General features: G+C 36.9%; 1 protein-coding gene and 1 pseudogene across 1 annotated transcript in view; both read right to left on the reverse strand.

Moving 5' to 3' along the window:
* Positions 1 to 27,361, reverse strand: part of LOC123245883 (immunoglobulin lambda-1 light chain-like) — a 1,010,762-nt gene that overhangs the window by 123,375 nt on the left and 860,026 nt on the right. The window lies entirely within an intron of this gene.
* On the reverse strand, positions 1,764 to 26,551 carry LOC123245817 (annotated as a pseudogene).

Below are 27,361 nucleotides of genomic sequence, written 5' to 3' on the forward strand. Positions count from 1 at the left end.
TTTTATGTCATTTAGTATGAAAATAATTTATCTTATGTAATCCTTTAAGCAATATATATAGCTAGAATATAAGAAAGGCTAGTCCCAGTTGCTAATTAACTATGTACAAGTAGTGATAGATAAGGAGAGAGTTAGCTTAAGACCTCATGTTTATAAATCTTCTCATGGTAAATACACATCTTTACTATCTCCTGATTATGAAGAAGATAACAGAAAGTGTCATGGGATCAGTTGTAAAAGTAAGGATAGTATTTACATTTATAGGAATTTATGTCAAGGACCTCAGATTTTATGACTCAGTGAGATGACTATGTATACTCTTCTTAAGAGTTATTTTCTGAGGATCTAAATTATAAGATCCATGAATTGCTTGGACCTTGCACTAGAATTTATCAACTATTAGGTAATATTCTTTGAGTACATGGATTTTTTAATCAGTGTTTTGAATCAATTGTTCAAAGGTTATTAAAAAAAACTATGAATGTCCACAAGATATCTGGGTGTGATCACTGACTCTATTTGCCCACAAATAAAGTGAATATTCAGTTCAGAATTATGGCCCAGAGACTTCCTTATTTCTTATAGCTCCCAATTGTAAAAAAGTAAGGAGTGAAATTCTCAAGAGACACTATTTGTTAATTTTAAAAGTATTTATTGACTGGTCAAGACATTTTAATATGGTCAACTGCATCACTCCACAATCTGGGAGGGTGGAAAAAAGAGAGTAAAAGAAGTTGTCCTCCTCTGGTGCAGGTTTATATACTATTCATTAGATCCCCACTCATTCCCTCTCCTTGACATCTTAGGACATCTGTGATTGGTAATCAGCCACCCAGGAGGTGGACTTAGAGACCTCAACCCCTCTGTCATTGCTTCATAACAGGGGAATCTGAGTCTTTCTTCATACAAAGAAAACATTAGCCCAACTTTTCCTTTCTGCCAAGTGGCTGTGGCAAAGTTAAGTAAGTCCAACATGACTGCTAGAGCTTTCTGACTTCCTTTAATCTTTTTAAGGGTTCAGGGTTCACCATGGTGAGCCATTCCTTTATCTTTTCAGAGTCTTAACAAAAGAAGGGAGTTCCTATCCCAGTTTTGTAGCCTGGGGAGAACTTGTTTAATTCTGTCTTTAGAATCAGATTGTTTTCTGGGGGCTAACTGGAAAAATACTTTAAAAAATCCTAATTCAGTATTAATTTCCACAAAAGCTAATGCAATTTGACTGAATAAGTGAACCAATCAAATGTTAACTGGCATGACTAATTCCTTAATCATTTTTAAAAGATCACTGAGTCTTTGTGTCAGCAGATTATTCAAATAGAAACTGGCTTGAAATTAGAGGAAGAACATGTCATGACCTGTGCAGCTATAGAAAAAAAGCTAAAGTTCCTGGAGTTCAGCCATTTAGGTTGTTGTTGAATCTAGTGTGAAGGAATCCTTGATGGGAATTGACACTGGCTGTTGGAAATGGGAGCATTTCTTTACAACTCTGGGCCTCCCACTTCCCCATTGCCCAAGGGATGACACTGAGAGCATCCAACATTCTGACAATTTGAAGTTCTCAGGTTGAACCCATTGCATTGGTAGCAGCATCATCAAAATTAGCATCAACATGGTCAGAACAGCAGGTGTCATCAAAATTGGGGGATACAGTCCATGTATGAGAGGGGAACTTGGAAAGTATCCAGAGTGAATGTCACGATATATTAATTAGGGTTCAAACATCTCCCAAACAGATAAATATGACTATGCTAGATGAATGTGGATTATTCTTCAAGCCCATCATTCCAGGAACAGAAAGTATAAGATTGTGCTCCAGAAAAAATCTTGCCTCTGGAATCTCATTTATTCTTAATTTGTTCCTGGGTATTTCTGTCTGGCTTCAGGAGGATCACATAACATTTGGGAATAAAGATGCAGCCCAGTAGCCCAGCACTGGAGGCCAAGATGGAGAAGATCTCCACAGTCACCATGGCCTTCCCTTTGGTGCTCTGATATGTGGGCAGAAAAGAGGCCCAGACACTGCAAAATACCAACATGCTGAAGGTGATGAACTTGGCTTCATTGAAGGTATCAGGCAGGTTCCTGGCCAGAAAAGCTACAAGAAAGCTTCCCAGAGCCAGAAGGGCCATGTAGCCCAAGACACAGTAAAAAGCAATGGCAGAACCCTCATTACATTTAAGGATGATGTGGCCATATTGAGAGTGTGTGTCTGCCTCTGGAAAGGGTGGGGAGGTTCCCAACCAAATGCCACAGAAAATCACTTGCAATCCTGAGCATATGAGGACAACATAGACAGACACTCTAGAATGCATGAACATGCGTATCCTGCTCCCTGGTCTGATACTCTTGAAAGCCAGAACCACTATGATGGTTTTGGCTAAAATGGAGGAAATAGCCACCGTGAAGACAACTCCAAACACTGTTTGTTGTAGGAGGCAGGTGGCAGTGGTGGGATGGCCTATGAAGAGCAGGGAGCAGAGGAAACAGAAGATAAGGGAGATGAGGAGAGTATAGCTAAGTGTCCTGTTATTGGCTTTGACTATGGGAGTGTCTTGGAACTTCAAGAAGACCCCCAGAACCAGAGCTGTCAGTAAAGAGAAGGAGACAGCCATGAAGGTCAAAGTTATCCCCACAGGTTCTTTCACATTCAGGAAGGTGACAACCTTGGGAAGGCAGCGATCTTTCTGCTTATTTGGATATTCTTCCTCCGGGCACTTTGTACAATGTTCTACATCTGTAATAGACAAAGAAAGACTCAAAGTTTAGATTCAAAGGCTTATCTCTATGCCCAGATATAGGAAATAGGCATGCTAGCTGTGACACCTTCTTCTGACTCCAATTGTCACAAGATCCCCTTCTCTCTTTGCTAAAATTCAGTGCCTTTAGTAAATAACATGGCACCTAAGGCTAGATCCAATCTTTTCATGTTCTTTATCATTGACTGGTTTTAGATCACAATGATTCTCTGTATTCCTTTCACTTAACTGTATTTGTTACTTTTAACTTATTTTTTTAGTCCAATAAACTTGGAAACTGTAAAGATTACTTCTGAGTGATTCTGCTGTATTCTACATCAATAACTCTAGGAAAAGATTGCCTTTATTAATCTTTCTTCATTCTTTCAAGCTCCCAATTAATCTCCTCCCAAAATGAATTTGTGTGAATTTTATACATATTGTGCAGATGTTTATACCTGTTGACTCCTCCATGAGAATGGAAGCTCTCTGAATATAGGAATTACTTCCATTGTGATCAGAAAGGACAAATTATATTTTGCTTTTTAACTGGCTGTCTGTTAATGCTCATCATATTGATGCCTTCCATCTAATATTCAATTCTGTAATATCTTAATAGCATGGTTTAATCAGAAATTCAACATAAATTCTCATTGGGTCATAGGCTGTATTGTTTTTCATTTGTTTTTGCAAAGGTTAATTTACCTTGTTTTAATCTACTCATTCAGATCTATGAAATCTTCTTTAATTTCACCTCACAAATGGCATTCCTTTATTTTTAAACCCTTAACTTCTGTGTATTGGCTCCTAGGTGGAAGAATGGTAAAGGTGGGCAATGGGGGTCAAGTGACATGCCCAGGGTCACACAGCTGGGAAGTGTCTAAGGCCGGATTTGAATCTAGGAACTACTGTCTCTAGGCCTGACTCTCAATCCACTGAGCTACCCAGGTGCCCCACAAATGGCATTCCTAAAACCTTCCCTGACCCTCTAGAGTCATATTTCTATGAGCAGGTAATCTCTTCCCCAGATTCCTTTTTTCTTCTTCTTCACCTTTACCTCTCTTTTTTATCTTCTATAACTTGAATCTTTCAGGTCCAATACAGGCCCCAAATTCTGAATTGCATTCTGTCTGTGACATTAGAGGTGAAAATCCCAACAGACTTGTCTGCTGGTGGTTTAAGAAATGCCTACAGAGAGACTCTCATTTTACTATAAAGTCTAAGTAAATCACAACATGAGTTTGCTATGTTGCTTGGAGTCAGGAATGCACAAGTTTAAATCTTGCTTTGGACACTTATTAGGTAGGTGACTATGGGTAAGTCACTTCACCTTTGTCTTAGTTTCTATACTAGTGAAATAGGGATAATAATGGCATCTACCTCATGTAATTGTGGTGAAGTTGAAATGAAATAGCATAGATAAAGCACAAAATCAAAGCACTATAAATAAATGCTAATTAAAATAATAATTATCATCATTATAATCATCACTAAATCAATAAATATCCCTGATTTCAGGAGGGAGACTCATATGTTACCACAGCAAGGTAGTAGAACAGATAATGGTAAGTTATAGACTTTGTCTTATAGGAATTAAATTTTAATGGTTTGACTAAAATATATGAAAATTATAAATAATATGGTGGTCACCAATTTAAAATATTATAGCTCAAAGTCAAAATGACTTTTAAAAGCTTTTGTTTACAAAAGAGGTGGAAATTGTGAAAGTAGAGAAAAAAAGAGGAATAGAGAAGATGTCTGGTCTATCACACTAAATATTGCTCTGGTGCTTGACTCAGCCAGGTACAATTGTTAACCCTTTCAACAGAAGTTAAACTCTCTCCAGAAATCAGGAAAGGAAAACCAGCTGCTCACTCACCCATGTTCCCTCAAAAAGGCAGGTCAAGGCATCTCGAGCTGAAGATGACTCCTGAAGCTCACTCTTCCTGAAGCTGACTCTCTTCTTTAAGTCGACTTTTTTTCTTGAAGCTGACTTCCTTCTTAAAGCCAACTTCCCAGCCCCAGAAATTCACAGCCTTTTATAGAGGCTTCTTGTCCCTTCCTCCCTTCACAACAACCAATCACAGCTTCCAAATTGTCTAGCACTGCACATAGGGCAGTGTGTGTGGGATTCACTTCTCACCCTCTGGAGGTGTAAATTATTATGAGAAGGATTCACAGTTTCCTGGCTAATTGAGTTTCTGAGGGTGAGAACTCTTATTTCCTGGCTGAGTTGAAAGGGTGGAGCTCTCTATGTGGCTTCCTAGCTCCTCCACCTAGTACTAAGTAGGGTGTTCAAGCTTTTGTTGATTCAATTCAAAAGTAGACAAAGGATAGTTAATCCTGTCTTCATAATCTGGTGAAGTACAAAGTAGGGGTACTTAAGTTATTGTTAACCATATGTTAACTCAAAATAGACAAAGGGAATAAAGAATTCCCTCTCACTGTCTACATTCTAGGAATTTGTCATAGAATCAATATTTTTCTACTTTCCTCTTTTCCCTTCTATCTTGACTTGAAAAAAGTCTTAAGACAAGGCTCAAATGCAATACCAATGGACGAGTCATAAGCATCTAGTCTTTCCTAGATGTGATGATATATTGACTTCAAAGATATTTTGATCCAGTTGTATTCTCATCCTAACTATGCCCCATTCCTTAATCTCCTGAGATTATTCATTTTCTGATGTCACTCCATATTCAATATGATGTAGTTGGTAGCTGATTGCAAAGGCAGGAGGACCTGGGTTCAATTCTTCCCTCTGAAACATATTTTCTTGTAATCCAACAGTAGTCACTCAACCCCTCAGTTGAGACTCAGTAATATAAGGCAATAAGTTTTACATAGGTGCAGTGGAAGAGGCAGTTCCTAATTGGAAATTTCCCTTTAAAAATGATATCACCTTTTTTCTCTGTGGGCAGATGTTGAGAAGTTCTAAAACCTAACTATATGAATTCTTAGAATTTTAGTCCCAGAGAGAGAGCATTATTTCCTCCTTTTCCTGGGGCTGAGATTTTCATTTTTGGCTGAACATACCCACTTGGAAAGCACAGTTAAAGTCACATACGGAGTTTAGAAAAGTTCAGTTCAGAAGTGGATCATGCTTGGCAATGGCAAAAATTGAGAAGGGGAAGAAAGGTGAAAGTTATGGAGAGAAAAAAAGAGGAGCAAGAGGAAGAAGAAGAAAAAGGGGGGAGGGAAATAGGGGCAAAGTAAGTGGAGGCATAGAGCAAGAGGGAAAGAGACAGAGACAGAGATGGATAAAATTTTAGAGACATTGACAGAAGGAGAGGCAGAACAGTGAGAGGGAGAAAGAGAGGGAAGAAAGAACATCTTGATGCAGGTAGCTTTAATTCACAAAAGCTTCCAGGTTATGCATCTTATTTTAGATAAGAAAGATTGCTGTGAAATATTAATTGCTCTCTTTCCTCTTCCTTATTTTTGTAGCTAACAGACATCTAGTGCCTGATATTAGCTTCCTTACTCCAAAATTTAAATCCTATAAAAATCTCACCTCTTCTAGCACAAATCTGCTCTTTCAGGTATTCTTGGACTCTCACACTCCAGTCCCAGGTGTTGTAATGTTGGAGGGCAGCACAGCATTAAGAGAACATGCCATTCCCCCTGGAATAGTATGTAGTGGTGATGGTTACTGCTCTCTATCTGCACATGGAATCATGTTATTTTAATGGCCTTTGCAGATTGATCTTAGACTAAACTTCTCACCTTAAACCACTCAACCTAAAGAATGCTGTATAACCTGAGACACTCAGACTGTCTCATTTCAATCAGCACCTTTGATATATTGCTGAACTGGAACTCTGTTTCCTGGGATGATCTCACCCAGGCTTCCACCTCAGTACACAGCACACACACACACACACACACACACACACACACACACACACACTAACACAAACATATAAAGACATATCCACATGGACATATTTATAGAAATATACATATATACATACCCGCTAGTCACTAACCATTATATCCCGAAGAAGAATAAGAGATTTTAGTTCCTCCAAGAAATAAGAGATCAAATAATTTTATCCCTATAGATCACACTTCTCATTGTGTCATGAGATCAAAGGACCCTTCCCATGATTTCTTAGTTCAGAATATTTCTCGTGTATTCTTGGGTCCCAGATGCTCTGTTCCTCTGAAAGTGATGTTCCTGGGGCTTGTAGATGACTACAAGAATAATTTATCACTTATTTTCTATGTCAGAAATCATGTGAAGTGAGTCCCCTGCAGAAACTTACTCTTCTGACTGGAAATTTCTCCTTCTGGGCAAGGAGAGCAGTCAAAGCAGCAGGCAGGCTGCCCCTCCAAAGGGGTCTTCCTAAATCCAGGACCACAGCTGTCACTACATACTGCACAGGGAACCTAAAAGAATAACAGAAGAGTGAAATATGCATCTTTAGCTGAGAGCTGCTGAGGTTTGGGGCAGAGAAAAAGGAATCTTATCTATGTCACTCTGCTTGACGGTCACCTCAAAGACAGGTAAGTTGTACTATAGATATATTATTAAGCTTGAGGTCAGGAAGATCTGAAACATATTAAATATATGACCCTGGACAAATCATTTTACCTTTGTCTGCCTCAGTTTACTAAACTTTGAAATGGGATCAAGAACAATATTGATCAATATCAATAATAAGCAAAGGACTGTTGGAAGGGTAAAATCATATTTATAAAACCACTTGGAACACACCAGGTGCTTGATAAATGCCTCTTCCCTTGCCCCTTCCTTTTATATTCCTTTTCTCATGCAAAATATTTTTTCATTAGTCATTTTGTGTAAGAGATCTGAGATGGGGAAAAAAAGAAAATGACAAAGGGAACTATAGACACTAGGAAAAGGGTATGTGTAGGGTATGTCATATCATATGAAACTGTGCACCAGGGAAAGAGCAGGTCCTAGACCTCTACGAACACCCCCAACCAATTTTAATCACAGATCCAGGGTGCAATAAAAAGGGAAATTGTGCACATGGATGACTTTCTGGGATAAAGATTGGTCTTAGATTCTCTATGTTTTTCTATGAGAGGAGCACTTTCAGTAAAAAATGATAACATTGTGGCTCCCATCCTGAGTGCAGAGCAGTGTCTTGGCACCAGTTTCTCTCCCAGCCTGAGGTGTGCAGAGAAACAAGCAGAGCAGGATTCCCTAACCCAAAAGAAACAGCAATTCTGTCATTCTGAATCAGCAAAGCTTCCCAAATGGTTGATAGTCTATTTTTGCTTAAATTGATTTAGTAATTCTTTTTTACATTTTTATTTTTTTAAAAAAAACCTTTCCTTCCATCTTATAATGAACACTGTGTATTGGTTTGAAGGGATAAGAGTGTTAAGGGATGGGCAATGGGGATTAATTGACTTGCCCAGAGTCACATAGCTAGGAAGTGTCTGAGATCACACTTGAACCCAGTACTTTCCATTTTAGTCCTTGTTCTCAATCCACTAAGCCATGTAGCTGCCCCCTGACTGAATCATTCTATTGCTGCTTTAATCCAAATCCAGGTCAAAAAGGAAGAGATTTCAGAGCAATGTTCAGGGGATGGGAGAGGGTGAGCAAACAGCCTTTATTCAGAATCAGGCCATTTTGAAAACAGTGAAATATTAATATCATCACCTGAATTATCTTGATATCTTGGAATAACACCAAAGTCAATGCTCCTCAGAAAATAGCAAGATGACTATTCTAACCTTCCCCTCTAGAAATGTCTGTAGCTGATGTGAACGTGAGCCAAATCCAAAGTAAAGATATGAATGAGAAGAATGATCAAACAAATAAAAGTAGAATAAAAATTATCAGAATACTGTGGATGTTGAAAAAACAACCCAGAATAAAACCACAAAATATGCACAAAAAACTCAAAGGAAAAGAAAGATTTTATGTAAGCTCACATAGAATTCCTTAAAGAGATGAAGCAAGGGTTTTCTAAAGAGATAAAATGATTTCTTCAATGACATTTAAGTAGTAGAGAAAAAATGGAAAAGAAATGACAGATTTCAAGGAATGAATTGCAAAGTAATTAATCAGATTTGAACAAGAGGTACACAACTTTATCCAAGACAGAGACTCTGAAAATAAACATGGAATAAACAGAAGTCACTGACTTTATGAAACAATAAGAAACATTGAATTAAATTTAAAAGAGAGAAAAATAAAAAAGCCAAATAATTTCTTGGAAAAACAAGTGACTTCTAAAACATAATGAGAAGAAAAAGATTAATGTTTGGACTATTGAAATTCTATGACCAAAGACAGAAACCAAATAACATTATTCCTGAAATATTTTTCTTTTTCTTTTAATTTTTCCAACCAATTACTTGTGTCTTTAACTCATGCCTTGAGTACTGTGTATTGCTTCCAAACCAGAAGAACAGTAAGGATGAGGCATTAGAGGTTAAGTGACTTGCCCAGGGTCACATAGTTAGGAAGTGTCAGGTCAGATTAGACTCCAAATCCTCCCATTTCTAAGCTTGGCTCTCAATCCACTGAGCCACTTAGCTGCTGCTCCCCTCAGACCTCTTATTTGTAACGACAATTTCTTTAGCTCTTTAAATATTTTTTTGAATCCTAAATTCTCTTCTTCTCTTCCCCTCTTAGTGAAATGATTAGTAATTTGATAAATATTTTAAATGTAAGTTCATGCAAAACATCTTTCAGTAATCGTCCTTTTGTGGAAGAAAATGAGAAGGAAAAATGAAGAAAGAAAGTTAAATATAGTATGCTTTGGTATGATCTCCATTAGTTCTTTATCTGGAGGCAGATGGCATTTTTCACTATGTCTTTTGGGATTGTCTTGGATCATTGTATTGCTGAGAATAGCTAAGTCATTCAGAGTTGTTCATTGAACAACATTGCTGTTATGGTCCAACTGTTCAGTGTTCTCCTGATTCTGCTCACTTCAGTCTGTATCAGTTCATGTAAGTCATTCCAAGTTCTTCTGAAATCATCCTATTTGCAGTTTCTTATAGTACAATAGTATTCCATTACAATCATATATTACATTTTATTTGAACATTTCCTAATGGTCACTCTCTCACTTTTTAATTCTCTGCCATTGCAAAAAGAGTTGTTATAAATATTTTGTGATATTTTTCCTCTTTTGGTTTTTTTATACCTTTGGCACAAAACTCTAGTAATAGTATTCCTTGGTAAAAGGATCTGCATGGTTTCATAGTCCTTTGGTCATAGTTCTACATTGCTTCCCAGAATAGTTGAATCAGTTTACAACTCCCCTATAGTGCATTTGTGTCTTAATTTTCCCATATCCCATCCAATTTTCTCATTTTCCTTTTCTGTCATAATAGCCATCTGATTGGTGTGAGATGGTACCCCAGAGTTGATATTTCTCTAATTAATCTTTATCTAATTAATAGTGGTTTAGATCACGTTTCCATGTAACTATAGATAGCTTTGATTACTTCATCTCAAAACTATCTGTCCACATCCTTTGATCATTTATCAATTGGGGAATGACTTGTAGTCTTTTACATTTGATTCATTTTTCTATTTATTAGAGAAATGAAGCATTTATTAGGGAAATATCAATTAAAATTGTTGTGATTATTGTGTATTATGTTCTATTCTATGACCTCCTCTTTATCCTCCTCTCTGTTCTTCTACTCTGATCATCCTAAAAAGATGTGCTTCTGACAATTATCTTTCCAATTTTTTCTCACTCCATTTTCTTATTCTCTTTTCCTTATCTATTCCCGTACGGGTAGATCAATTTCTCTGCCCAAATGAGTGTGTATGTTCATCTTTTTGATCCATTTTTGATGAGAATAAGGTTCAAGCTCTTTCCTCTCCACTTCCTCCACCAATCATTCCATTGTAAAACTCTCTTTTGTACCTCTTTTAAGTGAGATAATTTACCCAATTCTAATTATTTATCTCTTAACCCATCTCCCAGTGCATTCATCTTTCTCAAACCTTAGTTTTATATTTTTAGATATTATAGTATCATAGTCAAGTCATGCCCTTCATTTAGTTTGTGCATACTTCTAATTTCCCTAGTAATGATAAAGTTCTTAGGAGTTATAAGTATCATCTTTCCAGTAAGTTTAATATAATTGTATCCCTTATGATTTCTCTTTCCTGTTTGCCTTTTTGTGCTTCTCTTGAGTCTTGAATTTGAGAGTCACATTTTGTATTTAGTTCTGATCTTTTCACAAGGAATGCTTGAAAGCCTTCTGCTTTATTAAATGCCCATTCCCCCATGGAATATTTTATTCAGTTTTTTTTGGATAGGTGACTCTTGGGTGCAATCCAAACTCCTTTGCCTTCTGGAATATCACATTCTAGATACTTTCATCCTTTAATGTAGAAGTTGTTAAATCTTGTTTTCATGACTGTAGCTTTGAAATATTTGAATTTTTTCTTTTTGACTGCTGCACTATTTTCTCCTTGACCTGGGAGTTCTGGAATTTGACCATAACATTTTGGGAATTTTCATTTTGGAATTATCCTGTTTCTCAAATTATCCTATCCCAAATTTCATTTGGGAAATTTCATTTCCTCTTTCATGAGGAGATCAGTGGATACTTTCTATTTCTCTTTTACCCCTTGGCCCTAGAATATTAGGATAGTTTACCCTGAAAGTTCCTTGAGAGTAATTTTTTGCAATTCTTTTATTGATCATGGATTCAGGTAATTAAATCATTCTTAAATGATCTTACCTGATTCTATTTTCAGTTCAGTTGTCTTTCCAATGAGATCTTTTACATTTCTCCCTTTTTCATTTTTGACTTTGTCTTATTTTTTCTTTTTTTTAAACCCTTACCTTCCATCTAGGAGCCAATACTCTGTATTGGCTCCAAGGCAGAACAGTGGTAAGGGTAGTCAATGGGGGTCAAGTGTCTTGCCCAAGGTCACACAGCTGAGAAGTGTCTGAGGCCAGATTTGAACCTAGGACCTCCCGTCTCTAGGCCTGACTCTCATTCCACTGAGCTACCCAGCTGCCCCTGTCTTATTGTTTCTTGATGTCCCTTGGAATCATTAGTGTCCATTTGCTGAATTATTATTTTTACAGAACTATTATCTTCAATGAACTTTTATACCTCTTTTCCATTTGGCTAATTCTATTTTTTAAAAACTTTTTTTCTTCAGTGAAAATTTACACATCTTCTTCCATATGGCCAATTTTGTTTTTGACTTCTTCCCTTTAGTGAATTTTTTCCCTCTTTTATCCAAGTAGTTTATTTTATTTTTTAAAGTACTATTTTTCTTTAAAAATTTTTGTACCTCCTTTATCAAGCTTTTAACATTTTTTTCCAAGAATTTCCTACATTGCTCATTTCTGTTCCCAATTATTCTTCAACCTCTATTGTTAAGTTTTCAAGTCTTTTTTGAGCTCCTGTAGATGTTTGTTTTGAGCTTGTGATAACCTCATATGTTTCTTTGAGGCTTTGGATGCTATCTTATTGACTATGATTTTTTCCCCCGAATATTTGTTTTGGTCTTTCCTGCCCTCCCCAAATAACTTCCAATATTCTTTTTTTGTTTGTTTGTTCACTCATTTTCTGTCCTTCTTTTGCCTTTTAACTTCCAAACGGTTAAAGGTGGTCAAAGTTTGGCATTATTCTTGTGGTGAAGTGGGTACTGACTTTAACTTCAGGTTCTGTAACAACTAGCTTCTGATCTCTCTCTGGATATCTATTCATTTTTAGTTCTTCTAAGGTAGTATGATATGAAGAGAGGTGTATTTAATACTCTTTTGACCTATGCTTTTTTATTGGAGTGATCACAAGTCCTCTTTTCCACCCTGGCACTGTGACCTGGGTCCCCTGCTCCACTGTTTTTCTGCCACTGAATTAGTGCCCCTCCTCACCCTGAGACCTCTACCTCTGACAATGACCCAGGATTGTGTCCTGAATCTGTGTATCATCAATGCAACTGAGTCCATCATCCATATCCAGCAAAAGGAACCACATAATCTTATGACCAGTTGTCTGATTCCCTTATTATCTGTAGCTGAGAGCTCTGGAAGTGTTTATTGCTGATTCAGTCACTCCTAAAGTCTATGTTGCCTTCCTGAGGCAGAAACTGTCTTGGGCTGCTGATCCAAACTCCACTCCCACCCCATTGCAATAGACCCTTAGTGCAGATATTCTAATTTATCTAGGGCTCAAAAAATTATTTCTCTTTATTTTTTGTTAGTTCTATGGCTCCAGAATTTATTTTGAGATGTTACATCCAAATTTTTTGAAGTATAAATTGGGAAATATTAAGAGGGTCCTTCTCTTCCATCTTGGTTCTGGTGCCTTCTAGAAATCTTAAAAGAATCTTCCAATCAGATGTTAATGTGGAAATAGAAAGAATCCACTGTTTGCCTCCTCAAAAGAAGCCCCAAATGAAAATTCTGAGGAGATTTCTCAACAAACTTCAGAGTTTCCCACCCAAATGACACATATTAGAAGCATCCAGAGTCCAGAAAAAAATTCATTACCTAAATAATGACAGTCAAGATCACACATAATTTAGCAGCCAACACTTTTATGGATTGGAGAATTTGAAATACCATATTCTAGGGCACAAAGGAAATAGGTTTATAACCCATAATAAATTCCCTAGGGAAACTAAATATAATAATAAAAGGAAAAAAGACAGATCATTAAAGAAGTAGAGAAGTACAAAATAAAATTCCTGAAAAGATTTTAACTGAATTGAAATGCTGACATGAATAAATGTGTTAAGAAAATCATAAAAATATAAACAACAAATGTAAAATGATAAAAGACTAATGAAACATAAGATTATATTCTAATGTGGGGAGATAATTCATATGCTACCTCTGAACCTTATTGCTTTACATAATAAATGTAGACTAATTAGAGTATACCTCGCAGTGGATCTATAATCCTTGATGATCTCAAGAAAAGAGTGGAAAGATGTGAAGAGAAATGAATGAGATGGGAAAAGGAATGGAAGACTAGAGATATTGTCTCACATAATCAGAGTGCACAAAGGAGATATCTGTGTGAATATGGAATAGTGGAGGGGAGTTGTTAACCATTCAACTTCATTCATATATGAACTATGCAGAAAAGGAGAAGATGGAAGAATAAAACAAGAAATAGGATGAAGAGTAAGAGAGAAGGTAGATTAAAGGAGGGATATGGCCTAAGCAAAATAAACTGTCAGTCAGGATGTCCAAAATATTTTTAACTCTTTTTGAAGTGGCAAAGAATGGGAATCTTAGGTGATACTCATAAATTAAAGAATGCTTGAACAAGTTGTGATTTATATAATGGGTTAGATGGTATATTTCTGGAGCACTAGTACCTTTGGTGTGGAGTCTTGCTGAGCCATTTTCAGAGCTTTTCATTTATGTTTAATGTTTCCCTTTCAAATAACTCCCACCTCCGACTTTCAGGAGCTTTATGTAGCATGCAAGGCATAGGGTAACTGAGAGGACTCAGACCTGTTGGTGAGTTAGTGGGATGTCTATCCATAGTATCTGAAGGCTTCCCAGAATGGGAAGGGTGGATGAGGGCAGTTTGTTTCAGTGGCCATAAAGGAGGCTGAATTAGGTCCTGTGGAGGTATTAGAACTTGGTCAGATATCGAAGATCCCAAGGTCATCCATTGCACTTGAATAATTTCCAATCGTCCATACTATTGTCTTGCCACTGGACTTTCATGTGTTTGAAGAGAGAGTGAGGCTGATGATTTTGTACTATTTGCTCTACTTAACCCAATTCACACAAATCAAAATATAACTCTTTGAAGTCATTGGTACTTCTTGAAATGAAGGATGAACACCAACATGGACACAATTGTATATTTATGTATACTAATATTTAGGTGTTTGTATATATTATGAAATGCAATTATGTTTCAGAGAAATGGCAGAAATTTTGTAAACTAACGCCAAGTGAAATGGGCAGAACCAGATGACCTAATTCTGTAAACCCAATGATATGGTAAAATTTTTGAAAGTATTAGGAACTCTAATCTTTGTAATAATGAACCACAAATCCAGAGTATGAAAGATGAAATGTGCTACTTACTTTATTATTCAGAGGTGAGGGATGCAAAATGCAAAATCAGAAATAATATTTTTTGGACAAAACTAGTAGGGAAACTCTTTTGCTTCACTACTAATTGGGTTTTGTTATTTCATTTTTAATTTGGAAGAGGAAAAATTTTAAATGGGAAAGAAAGGTTAGGTTTTTTGCTTATTGGAAAAATTAGACATCTGTACACCCATTTATCTGCGTATTTATTTGCAAACACACACATATATCTTTTAGGAAAGCTAGGTGGTGCAGTAGATAGAGTAGGTCTGAGGCTCAGAATATCTGCTTTCAAATTGGGCTTTAGATACTTCATAGCTATGTAACCCTGGGCAAGTCACTTAAACCTTCAGTTTTTTTTACCTCAATTTCTCATATGTAAAATGGGAACACACTGGAGGAGGAAATGGCAAACTACTCCATTGTTTTTTTGGCAAGAAAACCCATAGAAAAATAACAGAGGGCCACATAAAGGTGGACATGACAGAAGGACAACAACAACAACAAAGAATTCAATCCAGTAGGCTCATTGCCTTTGTGATCATGAAAAAATTACTTACCTTCCATGATCATGAGTTTCCTCATGCATAAAGATGAAGACAATAGACTTAGATGGTCAGTGAGATCACTTCATTATTTTAGCCAATAATTTTTCTATAATCACTGGTTATCTCATATTCATAAATATAATTAATGAGTAAAGCAAATAGGGCAAGAATTGTTGTTGTGCTTAGAAGTATCAATCTTACATTTAAAATATGTCTGACCTTTGAATCCAACCAACCCCACACTATGGCATCCTCACAGATTTTCAAATCTTGACTCAATGGAGCTTTGGGGAGAAACTGCCCCACTTCCACCAGAGCATCCGTATAATTTGGAAAGAACACATAGTTCATAATGGCATATTGAGCCTCAGAGTTTCTATTCTCATCCACAAACACCTGGTCACCAGCATTGTTGTTAAATTGGGTTTTCTTCAGGTAGGAGTGAAGCTGAAAGGGAAAAGAAATCCCAATTACTGGGTAGTACATGAGGGAAGGGCTCCCACTGAAGTACAATCTATGTGTTAGATGAGAAATACTGGATCTGTTTTGTAGTCTTTTAGAGTTCTGTAGTTTTATTTGGAGGTCTGTTAAAAACTTTCTACTGGGACATACAGAAAAAAACCTCTTGAACCCTCAATGTTGCTTCCATCTTCAAGATTCCTAATTTCATTTTCAGTCTTGAGTCTTTGGTATCTCTCACCTGTTTATCTCATCTATTGCCTAGGTCTGTTGATTTCACTTTTCTGACTTCTCTCATATATGCTCTCCTTCCTCACCACACCAACTAGATTCTTTGGCTTTCTTTAACTTCTGCTGCAAATCTCATCTTCTAAAGGAAACTTTTTCAACCCTCTCTTAATTCTAGTGTTTTTTCTATTAATTCTTTCCTTTTTTCCAATTCATTTTCTATCTTATTTATTTGTACACATTTATTTTCTTTTTTGTCTCTCCCATTAGATTGTAACCTTCTTAAGGGTATGGGCTATTTTTGCTTCTTTTCATATCTATAGAAATTAGTAAAGATCCTGGGAAACTATTAGTATTTAATAAATGTTATTTGTCTTACCATGCCTTTCTGTTCCTTTTGGGAAGGCAGGCCAAGTGTAAGACTTTAGAAGTATTACTCCTAAATTTAATCTTCTTCAATTATTCATGCTCTAACTTGTAAAGGTCTATTTAGGTAATTTCTCTGGCATCATTTTCAGAATATTCTTCTAAATAAAAGACTCCATTTTTAAGAAACAAAGCAAATCTTCTACATACACAATGAGGAAAAGACAAACCATTAGAAGGAAATTATTAGTTTAATGTCACCAAACGGTTCAGAAGATTATATCTGAGAAGATGAAGATTCTGGAGAGAGAGTTTGGATTCCTGTAATTTCATCAGGTTGGTTAACTCTTTGATGAACAAACACCTTCTACTAAATCAAAACAGCAGTTGCCATATGAATTGGCAAATTATTCTTTTGGAGGGTAACATGAGGTCTGTACTTGAGTGAATTGCCTATGATCACCTAGAATATGTCAAAAGGCCAGATTTGAAATCTAACAGATCCACTCTTACATTACTATGAACCATTGTCTCTCTAGGTCACAACTTAAATTCCAAGACTGAGGGAACACATAGTAAAGGATGGAGTATATTTAAATGAGTGTTAGTAAAATATATTTGCCTTCCTATCTAGAGATTAGATCAGCAGGGCTTTAAAATGAAAGGGATGAATTAGGGAGTACACAGTCTATGAAAATCTAATATGATACCCTGAAATTCATGCATAATTTTATGAACATGATGGTCTTTCAAGGTCTGAATGGAGATCATATAGAACAATGGTTATTTTATGCCTACTTGACCCAGAAGACTGAACTGGCAGCAATGACTCAAAAAAGAAACAGAAGCTATTACAGGATACCATGGCACATTCCCATAGTCCCTGCTATTGGGGAGGCTGAAGCTGGTGGATCATTAAGTCCAGGACTTCTGAGCTGCAGCAGGCCTAAAGATGATTAAGTGTCTGAGCTAATACTGTCAAAAATGGTGAATTCATAAGAGCAAAAGGTCACCAGGCTATGTCATGCCCAGCAGCCAAAGTCAGAGAGAGTTGGTTCTCAATTCCATGGTGATCAGAACAGAGATCAATCCTGTGAGTGATCGTTATATGCCTATCCCTTGTTTTATGGAGGGATAGTTTCAAGAACATAACAAATAATAAAAATAACAGAATTTGGTTTTGGTTTTTATAAGGATGGAGCACTAGTTTCTATTACCCATGCCACAGAGACTAAGGATTCGGTTAATGAATTTTAAAAGTGAATGGAATGATAGAGTCAGTTTAGCTGCAATATGGAAAAAGTAACCTTAAAGGTCAGACACCCTGTGAGAGTCACAGAAGGACCAATGCAACTTCTTTCCTGAAAGACTGGATCATTGAATTTTCGTGAAAATTCATTTTTAAACATTTTCAACAATTATAGCTGCCACAAAATGGAATAAGGTATATTGAGAAATGATAGTTTATTCCCTGACTAGAAGTACACTAACAAAGTTGTTGAGAAAGCAGTTCCAGTACATTTCACATGACTGACTGCTTGATGGAACCAGAGGTCTTTTGCAACTCTAAGACTGTGAAAGAAACAGCAATTCTTCAAATGAAAACTCACAATTGTTGGAAATTAATAATACAATCTTGGAGGAAAATATAATCATAGAATTAGATATTTCTAAGGGAGTTCATTATCCATTTCATCCCTTCAATACACAAAATGCCATAGTTAAGTAGTGACCAAACATTTGATATTACCAGCCATGAATGAGGTTCTAAATATTCTTCATTTAACCTTGATCTTTTCTCTGATCTTCTTATAGATATTTCATGGAGAGTCCAAGCCACAGCATAGACGGTATTGTAAATGGTGTAACTGAAGCCAGACATGGTCATATCAAAAGAGCACAATGGTAAAGTCTCCAAGGAAGCATTTGGTGAACATATTTCTTGTTCTGGTTGATCTGGGCACCTAAAAGCAGAGATCCAGAATCCTCTAAGTAAAGCATCATGTGGATATTTTGAAGGAGTTACTGTCTTAAGAAACGACTTGAATCCAGGAATTTCACTTGTCAAGTATGAAAATGTGAGAGCCCCATGGAAAGCATGACCTTGACTATGGTGGGGTCTCATAGTAATGTCCCAGTGAGATGTGGCAATCCACACCTTGAATATTCCAATTATAGGAAATTGTGAGTATCTTAGAATCATTAAAGAATCTGTGTCACCATGGATGACAATCACTTTGACTGATGATATTAGGATCCTGGGCATGAAGGTCTCATGTGATTCCATATGTGTTCTCTCACTGACGGGAATCTTCTCTGTGAAGGACACACAAACACCTTTCTTTACCATTTCCCCTCTTATTTCCCAGAGGAATTTTTCACCTCTCATATCATCGGAGACGACCAGTCCTATCCAGCTCCATTCAAAATATACCATTAAGAGGACAATACCTTTGTGGAGAGAAGTGTCTTTGGGGGCCATCTGATAGAGGGAAGGAAATTGGACCTTGTCACTAAGAATGGAATCAAATGGACCATAGCTGATCTGGATGAGAAAAAAACAAACCACGAATCAGTTTGTCCTCGGGTGATACTGAGAGAACTGAAAAAATATGTGAATTTGGAAATGGGCCTTTTTTGTTGACAGAAAAGATGACGTCATTTTTAGTCCACAGTTTAATACAAGTGACATTTTAATGTCTGAAAATCTCTGTATTTGTTCCTCTCTCTGAATTCTCAAGGGAGCAGTGATGTGATGCAGTGGCAGGATTCTATATAGGCAGAAGTTGTGGGAATGTGCTAATTATGCTTGAATGTTGAAAAAAATTGATGAATAAGAGAAAGGAATGCCCTAGGAAGAGAGGGAAAGGAGAGAAAGGATGGAATAAATAGTTTCACATAAAAGTGATAGACATGGAAGGACTTTTAAATTGCAGTATTAAATTTTGAGGGATTACAGCAGTACCTGAATGTCACTCATAATTTGGATCATGGATGTAAGTATGTATATACAAAACTGAGTGTAGACATATTTGTTTTTTAATAGGGAAGTAAGTGGGCAATGAAATAAGAGAAAGGAGAGTAATAAAAAAAATCCGGGACTGATAAATGAAGGCAGTGAAAGGAAAAAAATTACAAGAAGTTTCTCCGATAAAAGTCTCCTTCTCCAAGATATGGGGAAGCAAATAAAATTTACAAAAATGAAACCATTGCCTAGTTGATAAATTGTAAAGGGAGATGAGCAGGTAATTTTCTGAAGAAAAATAAAAGTTATCTATGTGCCTATGAAAAGTGCTCCATATCACTCCTGATTAAAAATATGCTGATGAAAAGAACTCTGATGTACTACTCACACCTATATGATTGGATAATATAATAGAAAAGGAAAATGATAAATATGCAAGGGGATGTGGAAAAAGTGGGACACTAATGCACTATTGGTGGAGTTGTGAATTGGTTCAACCATTCTATATGTCCAATTCATCATTTTGGAATGTCAGTTTAGCCTTTGACCCAATCATACCACTACTAGGTATATTTCCCCAAAACATCAAAGGAATTAAAAATATTCTATATTTAAAAATATTTATTACAATTCTTTTTTGGTATTCAAGAATTGGATGTTGGGGTTACGCCTATCAATTGGAGAATGACTGAACAATGGTGTCGTATATCATTGCAATGGAATCCTTTTCAACTTTAAGAAATGATGAGCAGGATGATTTGAGAAAGGCTTGGGAAAATTTATATGAGTTAATGGAAGATAAGCTGAGCATAAGAACAGTATTATCATACACAGTAGGAGGACAATGTCATGATTAGCAAATGTGAAGGATTTAGATACTCTGAATAAGACAATGGTCCAAAGATTGACAAAAGGACATGGTTCCTTACCATCTAAGGACACATTATGAAAAATGTTATCCACCTCTAGCGGGAGACCTTAAGGAATTTAAATTCAGACTACAAATCCTTACCTTTGTGCCTTAGAATCAACAGTGTGTATTGCTTTCAAGGTAGAAGAGTGGTAAGGGCTGGTCAATGGGGTTTAAGTGATTTGCCCAGAATCACAGAGCTAGGCAGTATCTGAAGCCAAATCTGAACCCAGGACCTGCCAGGCTTTCAATCTACTGAGCCACCTAGGTGCCCCGCTAGTATATTCTTTCTTTCTTTTTTTTGTGCAGTTAGATGCACTTTTTTTTGCAACAGGGCTAATATGGAAATATTTTGCATGACTTCATACGTATAATTGAAATTTAATTGTTTAACTTCACAAGAGGTAGTGGAGAGATAAGATTATGAAGGTGAATATGGAGCTCAAAATGTAAAATACGAAAATGTTAAAAACACCTTATAATCCTTATCCCCATCCTTCAACCACAAGATTTGTTCTCATTAATAAAAAGAATGTTCATTGATGTTATTATAGGAATGGCTTCGGGTCTTGCTTATTGTTGCTTGTCAAAGTGGGTACATATCTGATCCTCTAATACCAAACAGAAAGTGTTTTCACACTTTGAAAGATGTAGCCATTTCTGAAAGAAGATGCATTCCTCCTCTCCTGTCAGGGTCAAGGAAGAATGGATGCACCATTTTCACTTTTCCCTATCCAGGACTGCATGCAGTAGCATATCTTCTGGCCAACAAAAATACAAGATGAATTCTTCACATGTATCCCCTGCCTTAGGGTTCTCATTTTGGTTTCCAAATCCCAATGAAGAGTTAATCTCTGTGCCCTTTGAGCTAGCAGTTTTTGTTTCATTCACTGGTCTTCAAGTGTATGATCAGAACTCTATGAAATCCTAATGCTAGTGAAACCACAAGACTCCCTGAGCTACTTTTCCAAGGCTTCTATATCCTGAACCTGTATTTGTAGAAATATTAGGGATAAAAATATTGAATGAAGCTCTGAAAGCTTTAAAATTAGGAGTGAGGATGTAAATGGAGGCCTTCAATTACTCCTCCTTTGATATGAGTAATTCCATACTAAAAACTGGTCTCCATTTCATTTAAATCAAGGACTCACATTTTCCTTCATTTATCTTCTGGGAAGCCATTCCTACTTCTGTTCTTGTTTCTAAACTAAGAAAGCAGGCAGTTCTATGCCTGACAAACAATGATAAAACTCAGTATGCAACCAGGCTGAAAAGTACATTAGCCCATGTGCAAGGCCAGTGTTCCTAGAAGACACTTTCTGGTCTTTAAAAGGTGAGCTACCATCTGAAAAGTTTTCTCATGCCACTTGTATATCTGTGTCTTATGTGTGTATAAATAAAGCTAATGACCTATCTGTGAGAAACGTCATAAATTTACTCCTGCACCTGCATTTTCATAAAGGTACTTATAGTTCTTTTATTAAAGCATTATAGATAGGCTTACCATTGGTCCTCAGACTTGTACCTTCTATACAAGTGCTCATGCTTCATTCTCTTTTTGTACACAACACTCTTCTCAATGAATTAATGTTGAACACTATTGGACTAAATGGTTTGAAAAGATAAAACACCAAGAGTGGGATGTGATAGACTGTTAAGTTTTCAACTGGAATTCCAGGCATGTAAACTTTAATCCCTAATCTTGTACCAATTAATTGTGTAATGGGGGGGGGTAGATATTTTAACCTTTCCAAACTTTAGTGATTTCATCTGTGTAATGGGAAAATATACCCAGGTTAACTATCATATACTTTCATGAACTGGAATCTAAGTCACTCCCATTGTATTCTTAGTCTACAATTTGGATGATGCTCCAGGAGAAGTTTATCTTCCCTGATGACTGAGGCAACTTGAAGGTGCAGTGACAAGAGGATTTAAGTGGTGTCAAGAAGACCTGAGATAAAAATCAGCACAGGAGCTTCTTAGCTGCCTGATCCTGGACAAGTAACATAATTTTTCTCAGTTTCAGTATTTTGTTCTGTAAAATTAGGCTTATAATAGTACCTGAGGTGGTGGCTGTGAGGAACAATGAAAGTATTTATATAAAGCACATTAAAAACCTTAAAGCATTTCATAAATGCTAGTTATTGTTGTTGCTATTATATTATTACTCATAATAATTGTAATAACATTTTTTGGTTGCTAAAGGCATAGAGAAAGGCTTAGGTTGAAAATCATTCACCTGTGGAAACTTGTAGAGGTCGAGTAGTGTCCCCATCTGGACAGAGAGAGCTGAGGTGACTCCTCCAATAACAGCCACAGACTTGTCTTGTTTCCTGCAGCTGTAGTTAGGAATGAGCTGGCCTTGCCCAGAAAGCCACCTCAGGGAGCTCTCCAAGGTTCTCTCATCACTGTGGTAGGTGTTGTAAAGGTGGAATCCCAGGGAAATGTTGGGCAACAGATTGGGATCTCTGTTAATCTCCTCTACAGCAAATAGTAGAGCCAGAGCCTGCTGGTAATTTTTGTGGAGCCACCTGTAGGGGTGAGTGCCACAGAATATTAACAACTACTACAAAAAGAATACTTTTCAGGAGGAAGAATTCCCTGAGTCATGTGAGTCAAAACTATGCACTGAACAAGTTATTCAGCTCATTTTATTTATATTCAATATAGCCTTGTCCATGTGCCTTATTCCTATACTCTTTCTTCCTTGTGATTCCAAAGATAATGAGGACTATTGGCTTTAAGTTTTTATGTGACTGTGTTTGCCTGAGTCATTCCCTCATTCTAACAATAGATATCTAAAGAACATCCAGATCCATCTAGATCCTATAAGACATCTAGATGTTCCTTGACCCTAGAAGAACAATTGTATAAAGGGTGAGAAAATAAACATTCCAAAAAAGTAATATAAGGTGATATAGATAATGGCATTTATATCTAAGAAAGCAGATTAGAATTTAGGCACCATTCCCATGAAGAAATAAGGGATGGCTTTATGAAAGGCATCATGGCCCATGAAATGTGAGGATGACTGCCATATGGGTCTTTGGGGAAATGGCCTTTCCAAGGGAAGGAAATGAATGATTTAAATCTGTTCATATAGGTGTGTACAAAGGAGGAACTGCACATTTGGGCTCCCAGTATCTTCATTTGTTCCTGTCTTATATATCTCATGAAGATGAGTTTCAGGTTCAGATTTCCCTACCTCCTAATTTTTTCTTTTCAAATATTAGTACTGAGAAGACTAGAAAACCAAATTCATTAAAAAGATTTTTATTTAGTGTCGGGTCTTCAACAAAGAATCTAAGAGTAAAGAACAAACACCTCAGCTATTTGTGGAATTGCCTTAAAATATATCCAATATATTAAGATTTCTTCAGCAGCTTCCACTTTTCAGACAATCTCAGACTGTTTTATTGGAGACAGAAGTTGAGGATGACGGTGTCACAAGTTATGAATACCTCACTTAACATGAAAGTATCCATAGTATTTTAAGTTCAGTCTTGAGAAGGCACTTGCAAGGTTTCTGATGTTTACAGAACTTGTGTTTATTCTTTTTTTACTTTGTTCATTTTCCTCTCAATTTGAATCATGACAGACAGAAGGAGAGCCCTTACTTTCCCTTTGAGAATGCTATTCTCAAAACTAAATTTAAAAACTGCATAGAGTTTAGAGGGCTTAGGACAGAGCAGGATTTTTGTTTAAAGTTTCACCATGGAATGTTAAAGCTTCCCTTTCCTTCTAAGGCTAACCACCAATTCTCCCTAGATGGAGAAAAATAATGATAGAAAAGAGGATAACTATAGAGATCTTGCTTTATAAACCAGAGATTTTCTGAGTGGACTAGAGTGGTCATCAGATGTAAAGAACGAAACAGATTGGAAGCATGGCTTGTTAGCTCAAAGTGCTCTGAGGTACAATGGAGTCACAGGTTTATTATATATGAAGTTAAAGATCCCTTTCACCCAAAAGCAGAAGGAAAATTTCCCACAACTACCCAGAACTGTATTTTTACCATAGACAAAACAAAATCCTTAGAAGCTTCAAGGTGTAGATGAAACCTGTGCTAAACTATAAGCTATATTTATTATCATGAAACCAAAGTCTGGTAACATTTTGGTAGGACGGAAAGCCCATGAATTTTCCAGCTTCGATTGTCTTAAACAACTTTTTTGAGACCCATCAGTTTATTCTAAAACTGGGCAAAGTGCTTCTGCTGTGGGTTCGGGCTTGGCTTTACCAAGGAGCTGCATTCCTGACCAAAGGGGAAGAATGTTAACCTCTTTGCTGTTGGTTTGCAGAGAGCTCAAAGCTTTTTCAGTAAGACTACATTGCTTTTTTAAGAAAAGGGCAGTGGGGGTCAAGTGACTTGCCCAGGGTCACACAGCTGGGAAGTGTCTGAGGCTGGATTTGAACCTAGGACCTTCTGTCTCTAGGCCTGACTCTCAACTCACTGAGCTACCCAGCTGCCCCCATCTATTTGAGATTCTACTTTCTCTTAATAGCTTCCCACAGATAATGATAATCATATTAAAGAATTAAACAAATAACCAATAATAAAAATGATTCGATGATTTTTCCCTTTATACAAAATATCAATCTAGATCCTATAGAATATCTGGAATGTCTCCTTATTTATGAGAGGAAAGAGAGACAAAAAGGTAAATAAAGGAATCTAGAGTGGTTAAAAAAGTGAAAGAAAATAAGATAGATCCGTAGCAGTATTTGATGGTAAGATGACAGAATGCTCATCTGCCAAGGAACCATTTATTGTATTTTATAATTTGTCTCCCATAAGTATAAGAGAGTTAATTGCTAACCTTCTTTTCCTCAGTTATCAAAAAGGGAAATTGCCTAGGAAATGGTGAATTTTGTCTCAATTTCAATTCCACAGTACAGACCTGTATATGCTTATAGGCATCTTTACATTGTTATACACAGAGAGGACCTGCTATGTAAACAAGGGTTTCTACCAATGGAGCGGAGAGTGGATGAAGCACAACACTAAGGCCTGGGCATCAGCACAAATGTCAATGCAGTTTGTCTATGTCTCATAAAGGAAATTTAACTCCTCTTCTTTTGTTAGATTACATTTTAGAAAAACCGAACTAGATAAATGGGAATTTCTCATATATAACCTACTGAAAATCAGAATACTCCAGACATCACTGAGAAAGAGTGGGCATTTCAGAAAGATAGTTGTAAATCTCACTCAACATATTCTATACAGGTATCCTGAGTATTTCTTCAACTTCCCAATAAGCCCAAGTCTACTTATTTCTCAGTTTTAGACTCTGTCCCAGGGTTCTTTAGTCAGCTCTGTTGGCATATCTTATCCTGGACTGCTCTGCCTATATGGAACATATAAATAGTCCTAAGAAACATCAAGGAAAATGGTAAATTCACATGCCCCCAATAGGGAGACTATCTAATGGCATATCTTCCAATAATAGGGGACCTGGGACATATATAGCATCTTCACTGAAGTAGGAAATCCCAGGAATCAAAAATGCTGTGCTCACTCTTTATCAGATAGGCAAATGTAGAAAGGAAATATGAGAGCTTTCATTCTTGTAGACAGAGTAGGTCTCCTTAGCCAATTTTAGTACATTCAACACCACTAATTGTGTCCAAGGATATAAATGTGATAGTGCCTCAAGAACGTCAGAATATTAACCTAATTTGAGGAGTCTTGGATTCACTTCTATTCTTAAATTATCAGTATTAGCTTGGGAATAGGGAATCAACATGATAAAAGACTGAACTTGATTAGGACTGAGCTTTTTGGGTATGGGTATTTGCAGTTGAGTGAAGAGAGGGAAATAGATGAAAATAGTTTTTTTTTTCTGTTTAACTCTGAAGGTCAATGAAACATAAAGAAAACTGCTAAGGATGTGAAGGATTAAGAGACAAGAAGGGAGAGGAAGAATCTGTTGACTCATGGTGCATGAACCTGCGTTCTGTTTCATCTATAAAGTTCTCTTTCTATTCATCACAGGCAAAAGGATGTTACAGAGATAGTGAGGCACTTACTGATAAGGTTTACAGGCTTTGTTAGGAGGACTTTCAAACAGTTCTGCTCCTGTTACACTGTTCACTTCAACTGAGAACAAGGATAAAAAGATCCCAATTACCAGGTCCCCATCTTGGGAAAGTATGGGATTGATCTGGTGGAAGCAGGGAAGGTTTCCTATCTTGTGCTCAGATCCTGGAAGCTGGAGGAGAAGAGAGAGGAGAAAAGAAGAAAGCAGTTGAGAAATTCTTTTCTGAATATGGAGCAACATCTCCCTGAAGATTAGCCAGAGTTCTAAGGCTGAGAAAACCACTCAGACTAGAGTAAAGTTAACTGCCTTAATCATGGAGTGGTGAGGAACTCTCCAGGACCAGAAATGTCCTGTCCTTCATTAGATGTCCATGCTCTGGTCTGTCTGCTACACCTGAAGAAACACAATTGGACATTAATCAGGACCCTAACCAAGAGAAGAGCAATGGTGCAAGGCAAAATGAATGTTTTATAGTTTCCTCAGTTTTTAGGTTTTCTTCTGTCTCTGGCATCCTCATTGTTGGATACTGTCAAGGACCACACCTACTCTAGTTTCCACAGGGAAGTTTTGGTCCATGAAGAACTCTGGGGAGAAAACTGCCTGGGGCTCCTCCAGCTGAGTCTCTGCATCTGAGGGAAAAACAAATGTAAAATGTTTTGGATTCTCTTTTTCTTGTTCCCAGCGGGGGCTAAAGTATAGAAGTGCCTTCATAGGGAAATAATTTCTGTGTTTTGGGTTGAGCAAATGATCTGTTGAATAAACCTCATAAAAATTCCCTGGTAGGTGAGTAGCGTAAAAACAAAACCTTAAATGATGACAGCTGCCCTGATAGCTTCTAAGACTGATGACCTTGATGTCAACTCCCTGCCTCACTTCCCTACACTAGGTCTTTGGGCAATCTATTGTGAAAGTGTAACTTAGTATGTAGAATGCTCATAACCACCCTCTCTTACTTCTTCCTTCACTCCTTGGTTAGGACCATTGCATCATATTCTCAGAGATTAAAGGGGCCATGGAGGTTGCTTAGTAAATTATATTTATGACAGGATTTCCCTTTTCAATGAC

The sequence above is a fragment of the Gracilinanus agilis genome, chromosome 1, assembly GCF_016433145.1.
Source record: "Gracilinanus agilis isolate LMUSP501 chromosome 1, AgileGrace, whole genome shotgun sequence".
Classification (NCBI taxonomy): Eukaryota; Metazoa; Chordata; class Mammalia; order Didelphimorphia; family Didelphidae; genus Gracilinanus; species Gracilinanus agilis.